This window comes from Saimiri boliviensis, chromosome 11 (genome assembly GCF_048565385.1).
Source record: "Saimiri boliviensis isolate mSaiBol1 chromosome 11, mSaiBol1.pri, whole genome shotgun sequence".
NCBI classification, from domain to species: Eukaryota; Metazoa; Chordata; class Mammalia; order Primates; family Cebidae; genus Saimiri; species Saimiri boliviensis.
In genome coordinates, this window is record NC_133459.1 from 25,964,350 (window position 1) to 25,985,338 (window position 20,989).

Consider the following 20,989-nt stretch of genomic DNA (forward strand, 5'->3'; position numbering starts at 1 on the left):
GAAGATAATGTGGTGGGAGGCCTGTTTGGTGGAGAAGTATATGTCTGTTGGGATGTGGTGAGAGGCAGGGAGAGTGTGTAAACACAGAAGAGTGTGTGTGTGTGTGTGTGTGTGTGTGTGTGTGTGTGTGTGAATGAGACAGAGAGAGAGAGAAGGCAATGACATGATGACTTTGCTTTTGGAATCAATAACTAGAGCATGGCATGCAGGCAAGTATGTTTCTCTGCATGGGCAGGGGCAGGTGGGGATGCGTGTGTGCTTAGGTACACATGCTCAAGTGTGTCCCAATGTTACTGGGGTAACAGAGTAGTAGGATTCAGATAAGAATGCTTTTCTCTTAGGAGATGGGAAGAGGGATGAGGAGGAAGACAGGAGACAGTGGTGGTGCAGGATCTCTGGAAGAGTAGCCTCATCCTAGCCAGGCAGCATCACCTCTGAATTCAAATGCTCCCTGCCTGGCCATTGGCCCTCATGTTCAATTAGCAAGCAAGCAAACATTATCCTTGTGTCTTAGGTGGCAGCCATAGAGAACACAGAGATGGGGGACTGGTCTCTGCTCTTGGGGGATCCCCCCAATCTATCATGCTCGATCTGTCTTCCTTTAAGGTCTGGCTCACAAGCATCTGTTTAAGAGGCCTTCCCTGATTGCTGCCTCCTCCCCACACCCCACCCCCAGCAGAAACTCAGCATCTTCTGCCTAGTGCACCACTGGTTCCTGGGGGATGGGTGTGTGGGATATGTGTTCCTCAAGGGCAGGGTCTGGCTCTTGGAGATTCCTCCCATACCCACACAGGCCTGGCACACAGTAGCAGGCTTTCTGTGTATGGGAACCCCAGAATCAACCAAAGAATTAACAGGTGAACAAATGAAAGCCCAGTGAAAAAGTAAATAATTGAAGGTAAGAAAGAATGAATGAAGAAATTCAAGAATTGATGACTGAATAGGCAAATGAATGGAAGAACAAAATAACAACATTGCTTCTTAGGCCGGGCGCAGTGGCTCAAGCCTGTAATCCCAGCTTTGGGAGGCCAAGACAGGTGGATTACTTGAGATCAGGAGATAGAGACCAGCCTGGCCAACATGGTGAAGACCTGTCTCTACTAAAAATACCAAAGTTAGCTGGGCGTGGTGTCAGGTGCCAGTAATCCCAGCTACTTGGGAGGCTGAGGCAGGAGAATCACTTGAACCTGGGAAGCAGAGGTTGCAGTGAGCCTAGATTGTGCCATCGCACTCCAGCCTGGGCAACAAGAGTGAGACTTCTCGTCTCATCTTGTCTTCTCCATGGCTATCACAATCTGGAATTATGTATTTCTGTATTTATTGGTTTTTTTGTCTCTGGACCTCTCTTGACCAGATTAGGGTTTTGACCCTAATCTGAGGTCAGGAGACAGCTGGCACTTCTCAGGACAAGACAGGTGGATTATATGCCCTCATTTATCCTTTCAGAACAACCTTGATTAGGAACACAGACTCTGGGCTCAGACTGCCTGGTTTACAGACCAACTCTGCCTCTTCCTAGCTCCATGACCTTGGACAAGTTATTTCACCTTTTTTTTTGAGACAGAATCTCACTCTGTCTCCCAGGCTGGAGTGCAGTGATGTGATTATGGTTCACTGCAACACCCAGGTTGAAGTGATTCTCATGCCTCAGCCTGCTGAGTGTCTGGGATTTCAGGTGTGAGCCACCAAACCCAGCTAATTGTTGTAGTTTTAAGTAAAGACGGGGTTTCGTTATGTCAGCCAGGCTGGTCTCAAACTGCTGACCTCAAGTGATCTGCCTGCCATGGCCTCCCAAAGCACTGGGACTATAGGTGTGAGCCACCGTGCCCAGACCAAGTTATTTCACCTTTCTGTACCTCAGTTTCCTCCTATGTAAAATGGAAATTTAATAGACCTCACCTCATAGAAGTCTTGGGAGAAATCAGTGAGCTCTTAGAGTAAGTGTTTGGCACATAGTAAAAAAAACCACGTAAGTGTTTGCCATCATTCATTCATTCAATTTAAACTTCAAATCTTTGAGTCACTGCTCTGTGCCAGTCTGGGTGCTGGGACTCAGATAAGAATTGTGGCCAGTCTTTGGCCTCTATGTGGCACATGTTCCCTTTCAGGCATAGGAAGCTGGTGACCAAAGAGGTAGCAGGAGGGGCCTGTTGAACCCCAGCTCTCTGGCCACAGCTTCCTATCCTTTCAGCCCGTGTAGTCACAAGCTCCTTGAAAACAATTCTAACTTGGGTGTGGTGGCTCACACCTGTAATCCCAGAACTTTGGGAGGCTGAGGCAGGAGGATCTCTTGAAGCCAGGAGTTCAAGACCAGCCTGGGCAGTTTGGGAGGTTGAGGCTGCAGTGAGCTGTAGTTGTACCATGCACTGTAGGCTGGGTGACAGAGCAAGACCCTGTCTCTAAGTAAATAAATAAAACAATTCTAAAAACTTATTACTGCCAGGTGTGGTGGCTCATGCCTGTAATCCCAGCACTTTGGGAGACCAAGGCGGGCAGGTCATCTGAGGTCGGGAGTTCGAGACCAGCCTGACCAACACGGAGAAACCCCATCTCTGTTAAAAATACAAAATTAGGCCGGGCGCGGTGGCTCAAGCCTGTAATCTCAGCACTTTGGGAGGCCAAGGTGGGTGGATCACGAGGTCAAGAGATCGAGACCATCCTGGTCAACATGGTGAAACCCTGTCTCTACTAAAAATACAAAAAAAATTAGCTGGGCCTGGTGGTGCGTGCCTGTAATCCCAGCTACTCAGGAGGCTGAGGCAGGAGAATTGCCTGAACCCAGGAGGCGGAGGTTGCGGTGAGCCGAGATCGCACCATTGCACTCCTGCCTGGGCAACAAGAGCGAAACTCCGTCTCAAAAAAAAAAAAAACAAAAAAAAAACAAAATTAGCCGAGTGTGGTGATGCATGCCTGTAATCTCGTTACTCGGGAGGCTGAGGCAGGAGAGTCACTTGAACTTGGGAGGTGGAGGTTGTGGTGAGCAGAGATCAAGCCATTGAACTCCAGCCTGGGCAACAAGAGTGAAACTCTATCTCAAAAAAAAAAAAAAAAAAAAGATACCAAAATAAAAAATCAAAGCCCAGCAAGCCCACTGAGACCTCTTTCATCCATTTCCCAGCAGGCATCACTCTCCTCTTCGTACTCCTGCTTTCAACCAGGCCAGATTCCGCTGTCAGCCCTCATGGTCATTCGTTGCAAAGACCTGCCACTGTCCTGCCTCCCTCTCCCTCCAGTGTACCTGCCCGGAAAGCCCAGGCCTGCAGGAATCTAACCATTTACCTTCTCTGAATGTGGAGGAGAAAACCACCTGCTATGCAGACAGGGTCACAGCTCCCAGCCTCAGTAGGACACTAACCAGGCCCAGCAACCCTCCGGTCCATTTCTCAGTAAGCTGCCCAGATGACCAGCTCACACTTTTTCTTTTTTTCCTCCAACATCCTACCCCATCTCCTTCTTCCCCACTTGGACTCTAAATCCTCTCACCTTCTGAGGACGTCACACCTCTGTAACTCCATCTTTCCTACCATCCAGCTGTCCCTTCCACAGAATTATCCCCTTAGCATAGAAACACATTCTAGAATCTCCTGTTTACAAAGAAAAAACAAAACCCTTTCCTTAGAGAATTAAGCATTTGTCCTGTTTTTTTAAGGAGAAACTATGGTTCATTTCTTTTTTTTTTTTTGAGACGGAGTTTCAATCTTGTTACCCAGGCTGGAGTGCAATGGCGCCATCTCGGCTGACCACAACCTCCGCCTCCTGGGTTCAGGCAATTCTCCTGCCTCAGCCTCCTGAGTAGCTGGGATTACAGGCACGCGCCACCATGCCCCGCTGATTTTTTGTATTTTTAGTAGAGACGGGGTTTCACCATGTTGACCAGGATGGTCTCGATCTCTTGACCTTGTGATCCGCCCGCCTCGGCCTCCCAAAGTGCTGGGATTACAGGCTTGAGCCACCGCGCCCGGTGGTTCATTTCTACTTGAAGCTTCTCTTTGTAGAAAAATGCCAGCTAAAGCCAGGTGTGGTGACTCACGCCTGTAATCTCAGGACTTTGGGGAGGCTGAGGCAGGTGGATCACCTGAGGTCAGGAGTTCGAGACCAGCCTGGCCAACATGGTGAAACCCCATCTCTACTAAGAATACAAAAAAATAGCTGGGTGTCGTGGTGGATGCCTGTAATCCTAGCTACTCCAGAGGCTGTGGCAGAAGAATTGCTTGAAACGGGGAGGCAAAGGTTGCAGTGAGCCGAGATCATGGGACTGGACTCCAGCTGGGGCAACGAGAGCAAAACTCCATCTCAAAAAAGAAAAATACCAGCTAGATGTGAACACACAGCGACGGTGGCTGCCAGTTCAGCTTAGTGGCTGACGCCTGTAATTCCATCACTTTGGTAGGCTGAGGTGGGCGATCATCTGAGGTTAGGAGTTTGAGACTAGCCTGGCCAGCATGGTGAAATCCCATCTCTACTAAAAATATGAAAAAATTAGCTGCATGTGGTGGTGCACACCTGTAATCCCAGCGTGCCTGTAAGTCCAGTCCTTGGAGGCTGAGTCAGGAGAATCACTTGAACCCAGGAGGTGGAGGTTGCAGTGAGCTGAGAACATGCCATTGCACTCTGGCCTGGGCAACAAGAGTGAAATTCCATCTCAAAAAAATAAATTTGGCCGGGCGCGGTGGCTCAAGCCTGTAATCCCAGCACTTTGGGAGGCCGAGGCGGGTGGATCACGAGGTCGAGAGATCGAGACCATCCTGGTCAACAAGGTGAAACCCCGTCTCTACTAAAAATACAAAAAACTAGCTGGGTGTGGTGGCGCGTGCCTGTAATCCCAGCTACTTAGGAGGCTGAGGCAGGAGAATTGCCTGAGCCCAGGAGGCGGAGGTTGCGGTGAGCCGAGATGGCGCCATTGCACTCCAGCCTGGGTAACAAGAGCGAAACTCTGTCTCAAAAATAAATAAATAAATAAATAAATTTTTAAAAAAGATGGTGGCTGCCTACAGGACAAGAGAAGAGGCCTCAGAATAAAACCTACCTTGCCAGCACCTTGATCTTGGACTTCCCAGGCTCCAGAACTATAAGAAAAAGAAAGAAACAAAGAAAAAATGCCTTCTAATAAATATAGAAGGAATGTGAGAACTGGAAAAACTCAATTGAAAACATTTTTAATTTTATTTTTTGAGATGGAGTCTTGCTCTGTCCCCCAGGCTGGAGTGCAGTGGTGTGATCTCAGCTAATTGCAACCTCCGACCCCCAGGTTTAAGTGATTTTCATCCTTTAGCCTCCTGAGTAGCTGGGACTACAGGTGGCCGCCACCACACCTGGCTAATTTTTGTATTTTTAGTAGAGACCGAGTTTCACCATGTTGGCCAGGCTTGTCTCGAACTGCTGGTCTCAAATGATCTGCCTGCCTTAGCTTCCCAAAGTGCTGGGATTACAGGCATGAGCCACTGTGCCCAGCCAGGAAAAACTCCATTTTGTAATCCCAATTAAATCATCCATTTAAGGAATCATCAATGGTTGATTGATGGTGGTGTCTCACCACCTGTAATTCAAGCACTTTGGGAGGCTGAGGCAGGCGGATCACTTGAGGTCGGGAGTTCAAGACTGGCCTGGCCAACATGGCAAAACCCTGTCACTACTAAAAATACAAAAATCAGCGGGCGTGGTGGCATGCGCCTATAGTTGCAGCTACTCAGGATGTTGAGACAGTAGAATCACTTGAACCTGGGAAGCGGAGGTTGCAGTGAGTCAAGATTGTGCCACTGCACTCCAGCCTGAGGGACAAAGAAAGACTCTGTCTTAAAAAATAAATAAATAAATAAATAAATAATCATCAGTGATGTCCAGCAGGGTCGGTTCCTGATGAGGGCTGTCTCCCTGACTTGCAATGGCTACCTTCTCACTATGTCCTCACATGGCAGAGAGAGAGCAAACTCTCTCGTCTCTTAATTTTTAAAATTTAAGACAGAGTCTCACTCTGTCACTCAGACTGTGGTACAGTAATATGATCATAGCTCACTGCAGCCTTGACCTCCTGGCTCAAGCGATCCTCCCACTTCAGCCTCCCGAGTAGCTGAAACCACAGGAATGCATGACTACACCCAACTAATTTTTTATATTTTGTAGAGACAGAGTCTCAGCATGTTGCCCAGACTGGTCTGGAACTCCTGGGCTCAAGTGATCCTTCCACCTTGGCCTCCCAAAGTGCTGGGATAACAGGCGTGAGACACCATGCCCAGCCTGGTGTCTCTTTTTATAAGGACACTAATCCTATCAGATCAGGGTCCTACCCTTAAGACATTGTTTAACCTTAATTACTTCCATAGAGGCCTAGTTCCAAATACAGTCACATTAGGGCTTAGAGATCCAACATCTGAATTTGGGAAAGACAAAATTCAATTCATCACAGATGCTAAAACCACTAGGTGAAAAGTTTTGAAGAACAGCATGTTTGCACAGTGTGAAAGAAGCCCCACACAGATGATTTGGTATTTGCAAAGCGGATGGCTCTTTTTCAATGAAGAGATCTGGTGGATGCCCCATACCAGTGCTTCCTATGTATGTATGTAGCATCACTGTGAATAATTCTTTTTTTTGGTCAGGCACGGTGGCTCACACCTGTAATCCCAGCACTTTGGAAGGTTGAGGCAGATGGATCACATGAGGTCAGGAGTTCGAGACCAGCCTGGCCAACATGGTGAAACCCCATCTCTACTAAAAATACAAAAAATTAGCCAGGTGTGGTGGTGGGTATCTGTAATGCCAGCTACTCAGGAGGCTGAGGCAGGAGAATTGCTTGAACCCAGGAGGCAGACGTTGCAGTGAGCTGAGATCGCCGCACTCCAGCCTGGGTGACAGAACAAGACTCTGTCTCAAAAAATTAAAAAATAAAAATAAATAAATAAATAAAAGTTGTCATTAAAGGCAGGATTAGAGGATGACTGTTTTGTATTTTAAGGGACTTTAAAGAGACATCACCACCAAATGTAATATGTAAACTTTGGTTAGATTTCTTTGGTAAAAAGACCCAACTATCACTTGTGCATATTAGCTGATGTGTTTTTCCCTCTCCCTCCATGACTTTGGGTTCCACTAGGTTTTGTCACACCGGTAATCTCAGCACTTTGGGAGCCTGAGGTGGGTGGATCACGAGGTCAGGAGTTCGAGACCAGACTGGCCAAGATGGTGAAACCTCATCTCTACTAAAACTACATAAAAAAATTAGCCAGGCACGGTGGCAGGCGCCTGTAATCCCAGCTACTCAGGAGGCTGATGCAGAAGAATCGCTTGAATCCAGGAGGCAGAGGTTGCAGTGAGCCAAGATCTCACCACTGCACTCCAGCCTGAGCAACAGAGTGAGACTCCATCTCAAAAAAAAAAAAAAAAAAGAGAAAGAGAAGAAAAAACAAGAATGAAGGAAGGACAAAACTTTGCCTAGGGGACAGGGATGACTTCTCAGTGGATTCTGAAGGACAAACAGGTTGCCCACAGGTTAAATCTCTGATTCAGCCTCCCACTCAGTGGCTCTAGTGCCAGGGATGACACTCATTTTGGGGGTACCCATACAGCAGAACTCTGACCAGCGGGTGGAGTCTTGAGCAGGGAGGATTTCAGCTCAGGAGCAGGAAGAATGACAGCGGTGAGAACAGCTCAGCAGCAAAATAACTGGTCCCAGGAGGTGCCAAGGTGAGCACGCAGAGGGGACTCACATGGACTGATCTCATGTACTGGCAGGGAATGCATCCCCTGTGTGGGGACCCCCACCGCAAGTCCCACTGCCAAGCTTTTGCCTAAAGGCCCTCCCACCTGGCAGCCTCTCTGTCCTCTTTTTTTTTTTTTTTGAGACGGAGTTTCGCTCTTGTTACCCAGGCTGGAGTGCAATGGCGCGATCTCGGCTCACCGCAACCTCCGCCTCCTGGGTTCAGGCAATTCTCCTGCCTCAGCCTCCTGAGTAGCTGGGATCACAGGCACACGCTGGGATCACAGGCACACGCCACCATGCCCAGCTAATGTTTTGTATTTTTAGTAGAGACGGGGTTTCACCATGTTGACCAGGATGGTCTCGATCTCTTGACCTCGTGATCCACCCGCCTCGGCCTCCCAAAGTGCTGGGATTACAGGCTGAGCCACCGCGCCCGGCCGCCTCTCTGTCCTCTTTTTAGCCCAGGCTCAGCCTTCGAGACAGCAGCGTTTTCTCCCTTCTCTAAGCCCTGAGCACTTCTTGTCTGCACCACCAGGGGTCCTGTGGCACGATGTGCCTTTTAGGGGCAGGCAACTCTGCCTGGGTAAGTTGCAAGACCCCTGACAGGCTGTGCAAACTTGAGAAAGTGTCTGCCTCTCTCTGGGCCCGTTTCCTTTTTTGTACAAGGACAAGGTGGACAAGGTGCCACAGGAGGCCTGTTCAACCTTCAAATGTCTTTCTTTTTTTTTTTTTTTTTTTTTTTTTTTTTTTTTTTTTTTTGAGACGGAGTTTCGCTCTTGTTACCCAGGCTGGAGTGCAATGGTGCAATCTCGGCTCACCGCAACCTCCACCTCCTGGGCTCAGGCAATTCTCCTGCCTCAGCCTCCTGAGTAGCTGGGATTACAGGCACGCGCCACCACGCCCAGCTAATTTTTTGTATTTTTAGTAGAGACGGGGTTTCACCATGTTGACCAGGATGGTCTCGATCTCTTGACCTCGTGATCCACCCGCCTCGGCCTCCCAAAGTGCTGGGATTACAGGCTTGAGCCACCGCGCCCGGCCTCAAATGTCTTTCTTGAAGTCTGGTCCTCTAGTCCTCTATGGCACTGGGGACTTCTAGGGGACAGGGACAATACTGGCTGAGGCCCCTGCCAGGACCCCCCAGGAACAGACCTGGCCCATCACCCCAAAGTGTGGAAAGGCTGTAGTGTTACTCTCACCTCTATCTTTGCTAAAGGCAGCTTGGCTCAAATTTAGGACCCACAAGTTACTGGCTATGTGATCTTAGGCAAATGACTTAACAATCTGGGCTTTAGTTTCCACACCAATAAAACTAGAATAGTAGTATCTGATTATTGGGATGAGGAATAAAGAAAATTATGGCTTCAAAAGTATCTTGTACATGGCAGGTATACAAAAAGCTGTCAGGAGCCAGGAAGGGAGGTCTGATGAGGAGTGTTGGAATCTCTCCATCACTACCCCACATTCTAGTCTCTTCATCATCACAAGCTGCTTCATGCAGAGAGAAATACCTTAAATACTGTATGCCTAGATCTAAAGTAACCTGGGACATAGTAGGTGCTCAGTACATATTTGTTGAATGACAGAGTAATCCTACAACCAATATCTTACTTGAGCCTTGAAGCAAACTGGTAAGGGGCAAGACAAAGATACAGTTATTATCTCTGCTTCAAAGGTGAAGCACTTGCAGCTCAGAGAGGGAAAGTGACTTACCTAAGGTGACACAGCAGAGCAGGGCTTGGAACCCCGTTCCCTCCAGGTGCAGAACCCATAGTTATGTCCCCCATCCATGCAGCCACTTTACAGACAGATTGCTAGGCTCCTCACATAGGAGTATCCTGGGGAAGGTGCTTTGCTGAACACACAGCAGGGCAGGGAGGCCAATTGGCCAGTCCCAGAGGCCCCACTCTACTCCCTGATGATCCAGAGCCCCTGCTGAGCCGCCGTGCTCCTTGGCTGGAGGCAGCTTGTCCTTGGCCTACTTGCCCTTTTGCCAGCAGACCCCTGGAGCCACAGGACAGGCATCTCAGTGCAGCCCGATGGGGAACCCGGGCCAGGTACAGTGGTTGAGTCTGTGGGACTACCTTTCCGGGGCTGACCCACCCCCGGGGCTCACAACAAGTCACCCTGGCAGGTCAGGAGTGTGTCATCCCCCAAGGCCTGGGTGCCCCCAACTTTTGGTGACTGCTGCCAGTCAGTAAGACTCTTAACCTGGGCTGGGAGGAAGGTTTCTAGAGCAGGTGGACTCTACCTGGCTGGAGTGCAGTGAAGAAGCCAGTGGGGTCATCACACAGTCTCCTCCCACCAGGAGTGCTTACACTCCCCTACACTGATGTCCAGCAGCCATTTGAGCCCTATAAAGACATGAAAACAAGCAGGGACCAGAGTGAGGACCATGGCAGGGAGGCCGCGGAGTCCATCTTTCCCTCAGGGCAGGACAGAGTAGTACAGAGTGGGTGGAGGGTGATGGAAGTGGCGATTTTCACTGGGGGCGGGAGTGAGGGCTGGAGTATTAAAGTGCAGAGTGTTAGAATTGGGTGCTGGCATATTTCATGGGGACTGGAGTATTTAAAGTTGGAGCAAAATTTTCAAGTTGAGGCTGGACTTTTAAGAGTACAGTGGGCCGGGCGCGGTGGCTCAAGCCTGTAATCCCAGCACTTTGGGAGGCCGAGGCGGGTGGGTCACGAGGTCAAGAGATCGAGACCATCCTGGTGAACATGGTGAAACCCCGTCTCTACTAAAAATTCAAAAAATTAGCTGGGCGTGGTGGCGCGTGCCTGTAATCCCAGCTACTCAGGAGGCTGAGGCAGGAGAATTGCCTGAACCCAGGAGGCAGAGGTTGCGGTGAGCCGAGATCGCACCATTGCACTCCAGCCTGGGTAACAAGAGCGAAACTCCGTCTCAAAAAAAAAAAAAAAAAAAAAGAGTACAGTGGAGATGCGCCGTAGGGCAGTGGCGTGGAGCTTTGCCGTAAGTGAGTGGCGTGGACCTTTGCCGTAAGTGAGTGGCGTGGACCTTTGCCGTAAGTGAGTGGCGTGGAGCTTTGCCGTAAGTGAGTGGCGTGCCGTAGAGGAGTGGAGTGGACCTTTGCCTAAGGGGCTGGAGAACTTCCGAGATTATCGGAGTATTGCACAGTGGGGGCCAAAGAGTTTCACAACGAGCTGAGTTATTTCAGAAGGTACTGGCATATTATGGGAGTGGGAGAGGACCCGGAGTATTTCAGCGAGATGCTGGAGTCTTCCAGGGTGGCCTAGAATATTTCAGAGGTGAGTGAGCATGGTGTATGGCCTTGGAGGCTGCCCAGGGAGCCCTCTTCAGCCCTGAGTCTGCAGGTCAAGGATCCTGGGGGTCCCTGGGAGTCCAGTCTTCTGCTTTCTCCTGCCCACCAGGGCAGGGCAGGATTGAGCTCTCCAGCTCCACCACGACAGTCCTTCTGCATGTGCCAAAAAGTGACACCAGGGACCATGGCCTTGGGGGCTAATGTCTGCTGTTTCTTCCAAGTCAGTGGCACTAAGGGGCAGCCAGTCTCAGAGCACCCAAGGCAAAGAGTCCTGCCTGAGCTCTGGGGCATCCAGGTAAGGATCAGGTCAACCTGGCCATCCCTCTGCCTGTGGGCAGGACTCCCTTGACTTCCCCAGCAGCTCTCTCCCAAGACTGCGACTCCCAGGTAAGTAGGGAGCATTCTCGGGCACAGAACCTTCTGCTTCCAGGGGTGTCTTTGCAGTCTACTTGCATCTCTCCTGGTTTGATGGGAGGCTTGCTTATTTTCAACAGAGTATGAGTGTTCTGTTGGGCTCTGCCTCAGTGGCTCCTGGACCTTCCATAACTTGTGAGATCTGAGGCCCTTGGGGGCAGGAGTGCTTGATACTAGAAAGGGTGTCAGTGGGTGGTGGGGGGAAGAGATTAGTGTTGGTTCTGGGTGGCATCAGCCCCCCCAGGGGATAATTCCTGTCCATTACACTCGGCACTGCTTTAGCTTTAGCTACTTACTGGGCTCTCACTTTGACTAGCACGAGCAGAACTATGCCAACTTCACCAGCTGCTGTTCACACCGCAACACATTCCACCTTTCCTAGAGTGAGTGGCCCCAGAGGCTAACTTGATGTAGGCTAGAACCCCTAACACGCTTCCTTCCAGAGCACCAACCCTGTGCCTCCTGGGTCCACACACCCAGCCACGCCCCAGCTGTGCAATGAGGTGGCACAAGGCTGTGGTTTCTCAGTCAGTGTCAGGTGCCAAGCCAGGACCTCCCCCCAAGATTGGGCTGTGTCCTCATCAGCCTGGAGACTGTCCCCTCACCCGCCAGCTGACTGAGGCTCCCTGGGAGTCAAGACACTCTGGGAGTGAGGGCGGAAAGTAGGGGCTCTCAGTGGTTCCCTAGGCCTTATCAGCATGGGAGGAGGGAACACAACATGGTTCCTCTGAGACAGTGAGGCCAGCTTGGCTTGGCGTATGCCCAAGCCTAGAGTTCCTACTAGGAGCAAAAGAAGGAAGGGAAGAGGAAACACCATTTATCGAGCACTTACTGTGTGCCAGATCTTGTCTAGACATTTACACATATTATCTCCCTGTGGTGGAATCACTCTGTTATATAAATAGAGAAACTGAGGCCAGAGAATTCCAGAGGCTCGCCCAAGGTTACACAGCTAGTGGATGAGTGAAAAAGCTGGGGTGTGACCCAGAATCTGTCCGAACTGACTAACATGGCCTCCTCTCCATGACTGAAATGGGCCTCTAGACAAATCCTGACTCCTCCATCTACCATCTGGATGACGTTGAACAAGTTGTATAAACTCTTTAAACCTTAGTCTCCTCATCTGTAATATGGGTATATTAGTAAAAACCCATATGATGCAATGAATTGGGACGATGCGTGTGAAATGTCTGACATGTAAGTGCACTGTCATTGTTAGACAGTACTAACCTTCGGAGCTCTCACAGAAGAGACATAACCCTGCCACCTGTTTGAGGAACGATATAAAGGGGGATATTCTGTTTCCAGGAACCCCCAGTCTGAAGGAGAGACCCCTTTGCTTAATGTCACCAGGGCCAGGAGAAGGGGGAGGGCAGGATGGAGTGGGCCACAAGCTAGAGAAAATTGGTCTCTAGCACCTGAGACAGGTTAGTTTTAAAAGACTCTCTTGTAGGGTCAATTTCATTGTCTTTTTTTTTTTTTTGAGATGGAGTCTCATTCTGTCCCCCAGGCTGGGGCGCGGTGGTGCGATCTTGGCTTACTACAACTTCCGCCTCCTGGATTCAAGCAATTCTTGTGCCTCAGCCTCCCAAGCAGGTGCCGGCCACCAGGCCCAGCTAATTTTTATATTTTTAGTAGAGACATGATTTCACCATATTGGCCAGGCTGGCCTCAAGCTCCTGACCTCAAGTGATCTGCCTGCCTCAGCCTCCCAAAGTGCTGGGATTATAGGCATGAACCATTGTGCCTGGCCCATTGTCCCTATTTTACAGATGGAGAAACTGAGGTCCAGAGAGGTCCAAGAATATAGTGACTCAATGAGGAGGCCAAGGCCCTGCACCAGGCATTCAGTCCCCTCTGGCTCAGGGTGGGAGCAGATGTAATATCCTGGGTGCCCCTGTGCCCCACCCCAAGATATATTCTGCACAAAACTGAAACTCTACAGCTTAGGTGCACCACCGTGTGCCAGAAACCCCATGCCAGACTTCATGGAACATGAAGGACCTGGCCCTCAGCCTCCCACTGTGTTATATGGGTAGAAAAACTGAGGCGCACTCCCACCACTGGCATGGGAGGAGCTATAGCAGCAAGGAGTACCCGGAGCTGCACAGGGAGAACTTCCTCCTCCTCAGGTGGGTCAGAGCTGGCATGGCTCCTACACAGGGCATAGCACCGTTGACTTTGTCATCTGCCCTCTTCTGCATCCTCTTTTTTTTTTTTTTTTTTTTTTTTTTTTTTTTAAAAGAGACGGGGTTTTACCATGTTGGCCAGGAGGGTCCTTGTGATCTACCTGCCTCGGCCTCCCAAAGTGCTGGGATTACAGGCATGCGCCACCACACCCGGCCCTCTCTTCTGCATCCTCATGGCCACCGTGCCACTTGATGAGATCATCTCCACTCCACTATTCAGTGGAGGAAACTGAGGTTCAGAGTGGCAGAAGGCTTGCCCAAGGTCATACCAGAAGAATTCCGCAGAGGCAAGACTGGAAAGCAGGCTGGCTAGCTCGACTCCAAGTCCTCAGTCCTGCCCTGCCTTATTTTTAGGCATGAGTCCCCATGTCAACTCCTGCGTTCTCCCTGGCAGGACTAAAGAGGGCAAGCCTTCTCTAAGGCCACCCAGCAGAACAGCAGACAGGTGGGCTCCCAGCCCTACCTTGTCCCCCAAATACTCCGTTGTTTGGACTTTTTTTTTTTTTTAAAGAGGCAAGGTGTTTGTCACCCAGGCTGGAGTGCAGTGGCATGATCCTAGCTCACTGCAGCCTTGAACCTCTGAGCTCAAACGATCCCCCTGCCTCAGTCTCCTGAGTAGCTAGGACTACAGGTTTGCACTACCACATGCAGCTGATCTTTAATTTTTTTGTACAGACAGGGTCTTGCTATGCTGCCCAGGCTGGTCTTGAACTCCTGGCCTCCAGCAATCCTCCCACCTTGGCCTCCCAAAATACTAGGATTACAGGTGTGAGCTTGGCCTGCACTTTATTTATAAATATGTTTCCAGATCTGCCTTTCCCACTGGATCCTTGAGGGCCTGGCCCAGAGATGGCAGCTCTCAGCATTTGCTGATTGAATTGAAAAATAACATGTTTATTGAATATTTATAATGAGCCAAGTATATACTAAGGGTTTTGTATACATAAGCTCATTTAATCTTCACAATAACCACATAAGTACTATTATCCTCGATTTTTTTTTAGATGGAATCTCGCTCTGTCACCCAGGCTGGTCTCGGCTCACTGTAACCTCCTCCTCCTGGATTTAAGCGATTGTCCTGCCTCAGCCTCTCAAGTAGTTGGGATTACAGACGCCTGCTCCCACACCTGGCTAAGTTTTGTATTTTTAGTAGAGACGGGATTTTACCATGTTGGCCAAGATGATTTCAAACTCCTGACCTTGTGATCTCCCCGCCTCCACCTCTCAAAGTGCTGGGATTACAGGCGGGAGCCACCGCACCCAACCTATACTCATTTTACAGACAGAGAAGCAAGACTTAGGGAAGATAAGAGCTGGGTGCCTAGTACAGTTGGTGCTTCTGATTCTCATTCTGAACTGACTGACTGAATGGATGGATAAATTAAGAAGAGAGAGGTGGGAGTGAGGTGGTCAAGGTTAAGGTGCCAACCTCACCTCTCATCCGGGTTCAATCATGCCCACAACCATGCCCACCATCTTGTCCCTGGCTCCCAACCACCTGAGGGACCACAGTCCTTGGGAGCTGGCCGCTCTGCTGAAATCCTCTAAGATGAATAAAGAGAAACCTTTCCTGCCAAGCAGCTGACAAATTTGGCTGTGCCTGAGAATTGAGACTGCAGACTCCGTGCGGAGGGTTCACCCCCAAACGCCTAACAGCTACCAAAAGATTACAGGAAAAAATTAGCCCAGCTGCTTTCTCAGAGGCCTTAGGGAAATGAAGGAAACTCATTCTTTATTGCAGCAAGAATGATTTCAGTTAGACTGCAGAAGGACTTGACAGAGAAGGGGAACAAACCAGATAGGGAATTCCTTATCAGAATCAGGAAATGATACTTGTGGTCCTTGTAGGCAGCTTTATAGGGTGAGCTTTGGAAAAGGAGGGAGGCTGAGTGAGTAGGAACCGCGGTTCCCACGGTTCCTGCACAGGGGAACCATTGTCTAAGGGAGGGGACATGTCATATCCCCCAGTCAGGAGCCAAATGAAAAGGCCACATGGAAAGGAGAGGGGGAGGCACCCTGAGAAAAGGCGTCCATGTGGTCACATGGGAGCTATTCCTGGAGGAGCAGGGGTGAGAGGAGTGTGAAGGTGTCCCAGGGAAGGAGAAGTCATGTTTATCAAACCCCTGCTGTGACCCAGAACCATGCTAATGAGCACTTTACATATGGTGTCACATTTCATCCATTCATTCAACAAATATTTACTCAATGTGCCAGGCCCTGTGCTAGGGCTTGAGGAGAGAGCTGTGAACAAGACAGATCCAGTCCCCTCCCCTCTGGGAACTTAGAAGTGGAGGAGACAATCAACAGATGTGTGATGTCAGGGGTGAGGCTTGCTTTGAAGAGAAGAAAGCAAGGAGGGGCTAGAATGTTGGCAATCAGGGGTCAGGGCTGGGTAAGAGAATTTTTTTTTTTTTTTTTTTTTAAGTGAAAGAAGGCCTCTCTGCAGAGGTGACATGTAGCAGTGACCTGAATGAAATGAAGGAACCTTGAGCGCAAAGGCCCCAGGCAAGAGTCTGCCTGGGAGGCCTGAGTGAGGGGAGCTGAGCTGGGAGCTGTTCAGGAGAGATGTGCTCTTGCTGGTGGAACTCGTCCTGTACAGGAAGGATGTTTGATTTTATTATCAATGTGATGGAAAACCACTGGAAATCTGAGTAGGAGAGTAATACCGTTTATGTTTTAAAATAATTTTTGATTTAGTTTTTAAATAGATAATACATCTGTATGGTTCAAAAAGAAAAACATATTTTAAAACCCTGAAAAGCGTAATGGCTCTGTCAGCCTTGCTCCCATCTCCGTCCCTCATCTCCTTATTTCCTCCCTTCTGCTAACCACATTCATGAGTTTTCTGGTTGTCTTCCTTCCAAGATTTCTTTAGGCAAATACAAGCGTATATTCACTTAATATTTATATAATACTTACTATGTGCCAGACCTTCTTCTAAATTCTTTAAGAGATTATTAACTCATTTAATCTTTATAATCCAATCCTAGGAGGTAAGTAATTTTGTTTTTTTGAGACAGAGTCTTGCTTTGTTGCCCAGGCTAGAGTGCAGTGGAGTGATCTCAGCTCACTGCAACCTCTGCCTCCCAGGTTTAAGTGATTCTCCTGCCTCAGCCTCCCAAGCAGCTGGGACTAAGGTGCGCACCACCATGCCTGGCTAATTTTTGTTATTTTTAGTAGAGATGGGGTTTTACCATGTTGGCCAGGCTGGTCTTGAACTCCTGACCTCAGGTGATCCACCTGCCTTGGCCTCCCAAAGTGCTGGGATTGCAGGCATGTGCCACCATGCCCAGCCTCTTTTTTTTTGAGACAGGGTCTTACTCTGTTGCCCAGGCTGGAGTGCGGTCGCAAGCTCACAGCTCACTGCAGCCTCAACCTCCTGGGTCGAAGCGATTTTCCCACCTCAGTCTCCCAAGCAGTGGGACTACAGGTGTGTACCACCACTCCTGGCTAACTTTTGTATTTTATTTTATTTTTTGTAGAGCCCCTAGCCATGCTGCCCAGGCTGGTCTCAAACTTTTGAGTTCAAGTGATCCTCCTGCCTCAGCCTCCCAGTATGCTGGGATTACAAGTGTGAGCCACTGTGCCAGCCAGCTAAGTACAATGATCCCTATTTTACAAATAAGGAATCTAGAGCATAGAGAGACAAACTAACCTGGCCAAGGTTGCACAGCTTCTAAGGAGCCGTGTTAGTTCCTAGGGCTGCCGTGACAAACTGAGTGGCTTAAGACAACAAAATTGATTCTCTCACAGTTCTAGAGGTGAGAAGTCTAAAAGCCAGGTATTGGCAGGGCTCATGCCTTCTAGGGGCTCCAGAATCTGTTCCAGGCTTCTCTCCCAGCTCCGGGTGTTGCTGGGAATCCTCAGCATTCCTTGGTTTGTAGATGGTTCACTCCAATCGGCTGTGTCTTCACATGGCATTCTCCATTATCTCTGTCTCTGTGTCCACATTTTCTTTCTCTTATAAGGACACCGGTCATATTGGATTTAGGCCTATGCTGATCAGGTATGACCTCATCTTAACTTGATTATGTCGGCAAATACCTTATGCTCAAATAAGGTCACATTCACAGGTTCTGGTGGGCATGAGTTTTGGTAGGATACTATTTAACCCAGTACAGTAGCAGAACTTGCATTTGAACTGAGGCAGACCAGCTTCTAAGTCTGTGCTCTTAGTCACAGGTTATAAGGTTACACTGCCACTCAGTAAGAATATATATAATTTATTATAGATTCATATAATACATACAATATACAACATTATTATACATAAAAGATATATATAATTTTCCTTTTCCTACAAAAAGTAAAATCTCATGCATGCTGCTCTATACCTTGCTTTTTAAATTTTTACTTACTTTTGTGACTGAGTCTTGCTCTGTCACCTAAGTTGGAGTGCTGTGCAACCTCTGCCTCCCAGGCTCAAGCAATCCTCCCACCTCAGTCTCCCAAGTCGCTGGGACTAAAGGCACATGGCACTACAGCTGGCTAATTTTTGTATTTTTTGTAGAAATGCAGTTTTGCTGTGTTGCCCAGGTTGGTCTTGAACTCTTGAGCTCAAGTGATCCGCCCACCTCAGCCTCCTAAAATGCTGGGATTACAGGCATAAGCCACCACACCCTGCACCTTGCTTTTTTAAACTTAGTATCTTCTTTCTTTCTTTCTTTCTTGAGATGGTGTCTTGCTCTGTTGCTTAAGCTGGAGTGCAGTGGTGCACTCTTGGCTCACTGCAGCCTCCACCTCCCAAATTTAAGCGATTCTCCTGCCTCAGCCTCCCAAGTAGCTGGGACTACAGGTGTGCACCATCATACCTGGCTAATTTTTGTATTTTTAGTAGAGATAGGGTTTTACTGCTTTGGTCAGGCTGGTCTTGAACTCCTGACCTCAAGTGATCTGCCTGCCTCGGCCTCCCAAAGTGCTGGGATTCCAGGTGTGAGCCACCATGCCTGGCCAAACTTAGTATTCTTTATTTTATTTATTTTTTGAAATGGAGTTTCGCTTTTGTTGCCCAGGCTGGAGTGCAATGGTGTGACCTTGGCTCACTGCAACCTCTGCCTCCCAGATTCAAGCGATTCTCCTGTGTCAGCCTCCCGAGTAGCTGGGATTATAGGCACACACCACCATGTCTGGCTAATTTTGTATTTTTAGTAGAGACAGGGTTTCTCCATGTTGATCAGGCTGGTCTCGAACTCCCAACCTCAGGTGATCTGCCCACCTCGGCCTCCCAAAGTGCTGGGATTACAGGTGTGAGCCACCACACCTGGCCCTTAGTTTTTATAAAACGTTTCCTATTAGAACACACAGATCGCCGTTTCTGGTGGCAGGGTCTGGGAAAGGGGCAGCAGGCGCCATATACGGCCTCAAAGGTGGCAAGAAGCCCCTGAAACAGCCCAAGAAGCAGGCCAAGGAGATGGACAAGGACGATAAGGCTTTCAAGCAGAAGCAAAAAGAAGAGTAGAAGAAACTCAAGGAGCTAAAAGCGAGGGTTGTGGGGAAGGGGTCCCTGGCCATGGTGGAATTAAGAAATCTGGAAAAACTAAGCTATTCCTTATCCCTGAGGAGATGGTGACCTTTTATTTCATCCATATTTAAACATCTGTATTCCCTGCTATAACATCTTTTGCCACCTATAGCTGGATTAAGTGTTGTCTTGGAGCTATTGCACATTTAAGAATAAACTTTGTAGCCGGGCGCGGTGGCTCAAGCCTGTAATCCCAGCACTTTGGGAGGCTGAGGCGGGTGGATCATGAGGTCAGGAGATCGAGACCATCCTGGTCAACACGGTGAAACCCCGCCTCTACTAAAAATACAAAAAATTAGCTGGGCATGGTGGCGCGTGCCTGTAATCCCAGCTACTCGGGAGGCTGAGGCAGGAGAATTTCCTGAACCCAGGAGGCGGAGGTTGCAGTGAGCCGAGATTGCACCATTGCACTCCAGCCTGGGTAACAAGAGCGAAACTCTGTCTCAAAAAAAAAAAAAAAAAAAAAGTATAAACTTTGTAAACAAAAACAAACACACAGATCTCCCTGATTCTTTTTCATAGCCACGTAGTATTCCATTTTATGGGTGGATTGTGTTCTACCTAATCTAGCCCCTTACTAATGGACAGTTGAGTTGTTTCCAGTCTGGCGATTGCAAACAGTGCTGCAGAGAATAACTTTATACATATGTGATTTATTACTCATGCAAGTCAATCTGAATGCATTTTGATAGATTTCACCAAAATGCCCTTTTACCAATTCATATTCACGTGTGAGAGTCATGTGTGAGAACATGTGTGAGAGTAGTACTATTTCCTCATAGACATGGTCACAGCGCCAGGTGCAGTGGCTCACATCTGTGATCCCAGCACTTTGGGAGGCTGAGGCAGGCGGATCACAAAATCAGGAGATTGAGACCATCCTGGCCAACATGGTGAAACCCCATCTCTACTAAAAATACAAAAATTAGCTGGGCATGGTGACACGTGCCTGTAACCCCAGCTACTCGGGAGGCTGAAGTGGGAGAATTGCTTGAACCCGGGAGTCAGAGGTTGCGGTGAGCCGAGATCTCACCACTCTACTCTAGCCTAGAGACAGAGCAAGACTCAGTCTCAAAAAAAAAAAAAAGAAAAAAAGAAATTGCCCCACAGAATATGTTATTCAACTTTGTTGTTGCTTTTTTTTTTTTTTTTTTTTTTTTTTTTTTTGTAGCCAGACTGATAAGACATGGTATCTTAGTCCGTTTTGTGCTGCTATAATGAAATCCCACAGAATGGAATAATTAGTCATAAACAGAAATGTATTGGCTCACAGTTTTGGAGGCTGGGAATTCCAACATCTGGCATGGACCCTCTTGCTGGGTCATCCTGTGGTGGAACGGCAAAGAGAGGGTGAGAGACAGGAAGAGGGAACTGAACTTGCCCTTTTATAATGAACCCATTTCCAAAATAACAAACTCACTCCTGCTGTAACAGCACCACCAACCCATTCATGAGGTGGAAGCATGCCGACCTCCCTTAGGCCCAGCCTCCCAACACTGCTGCATTGGGATTAAGTTTCTAGCACCTGCTTTTCTGGGCATAATGTTTAAACTGTAGCAGTATTCTAGTCTAGTTTTTCTGGTTTGCATTTCTTTTGAGTTTGAGCTTCTCTTCATATATTTAAGAGTCGTAGCGCCGGGCGCGGTGGCTCAAGCCTGTAATCCCAGCACTTTGGGAGGCCGAGGCGGGTGGATCACAAGGTCAACAGATCGAGACCATCCTGGTCAACATGGCGAAACCCCGTCTCTACTAAAAATTCAAAACATTAGCTGGGCATGGTGGCGCGTGCCTGTAATCCCAGCTACTCAGGAGGCTGAGGCAGGAGAATTGCCTGAACCCGGGAGGCGGAGGTTGCGGTGAGCCGAGATCGCGCCATTGCACTCCAGCCT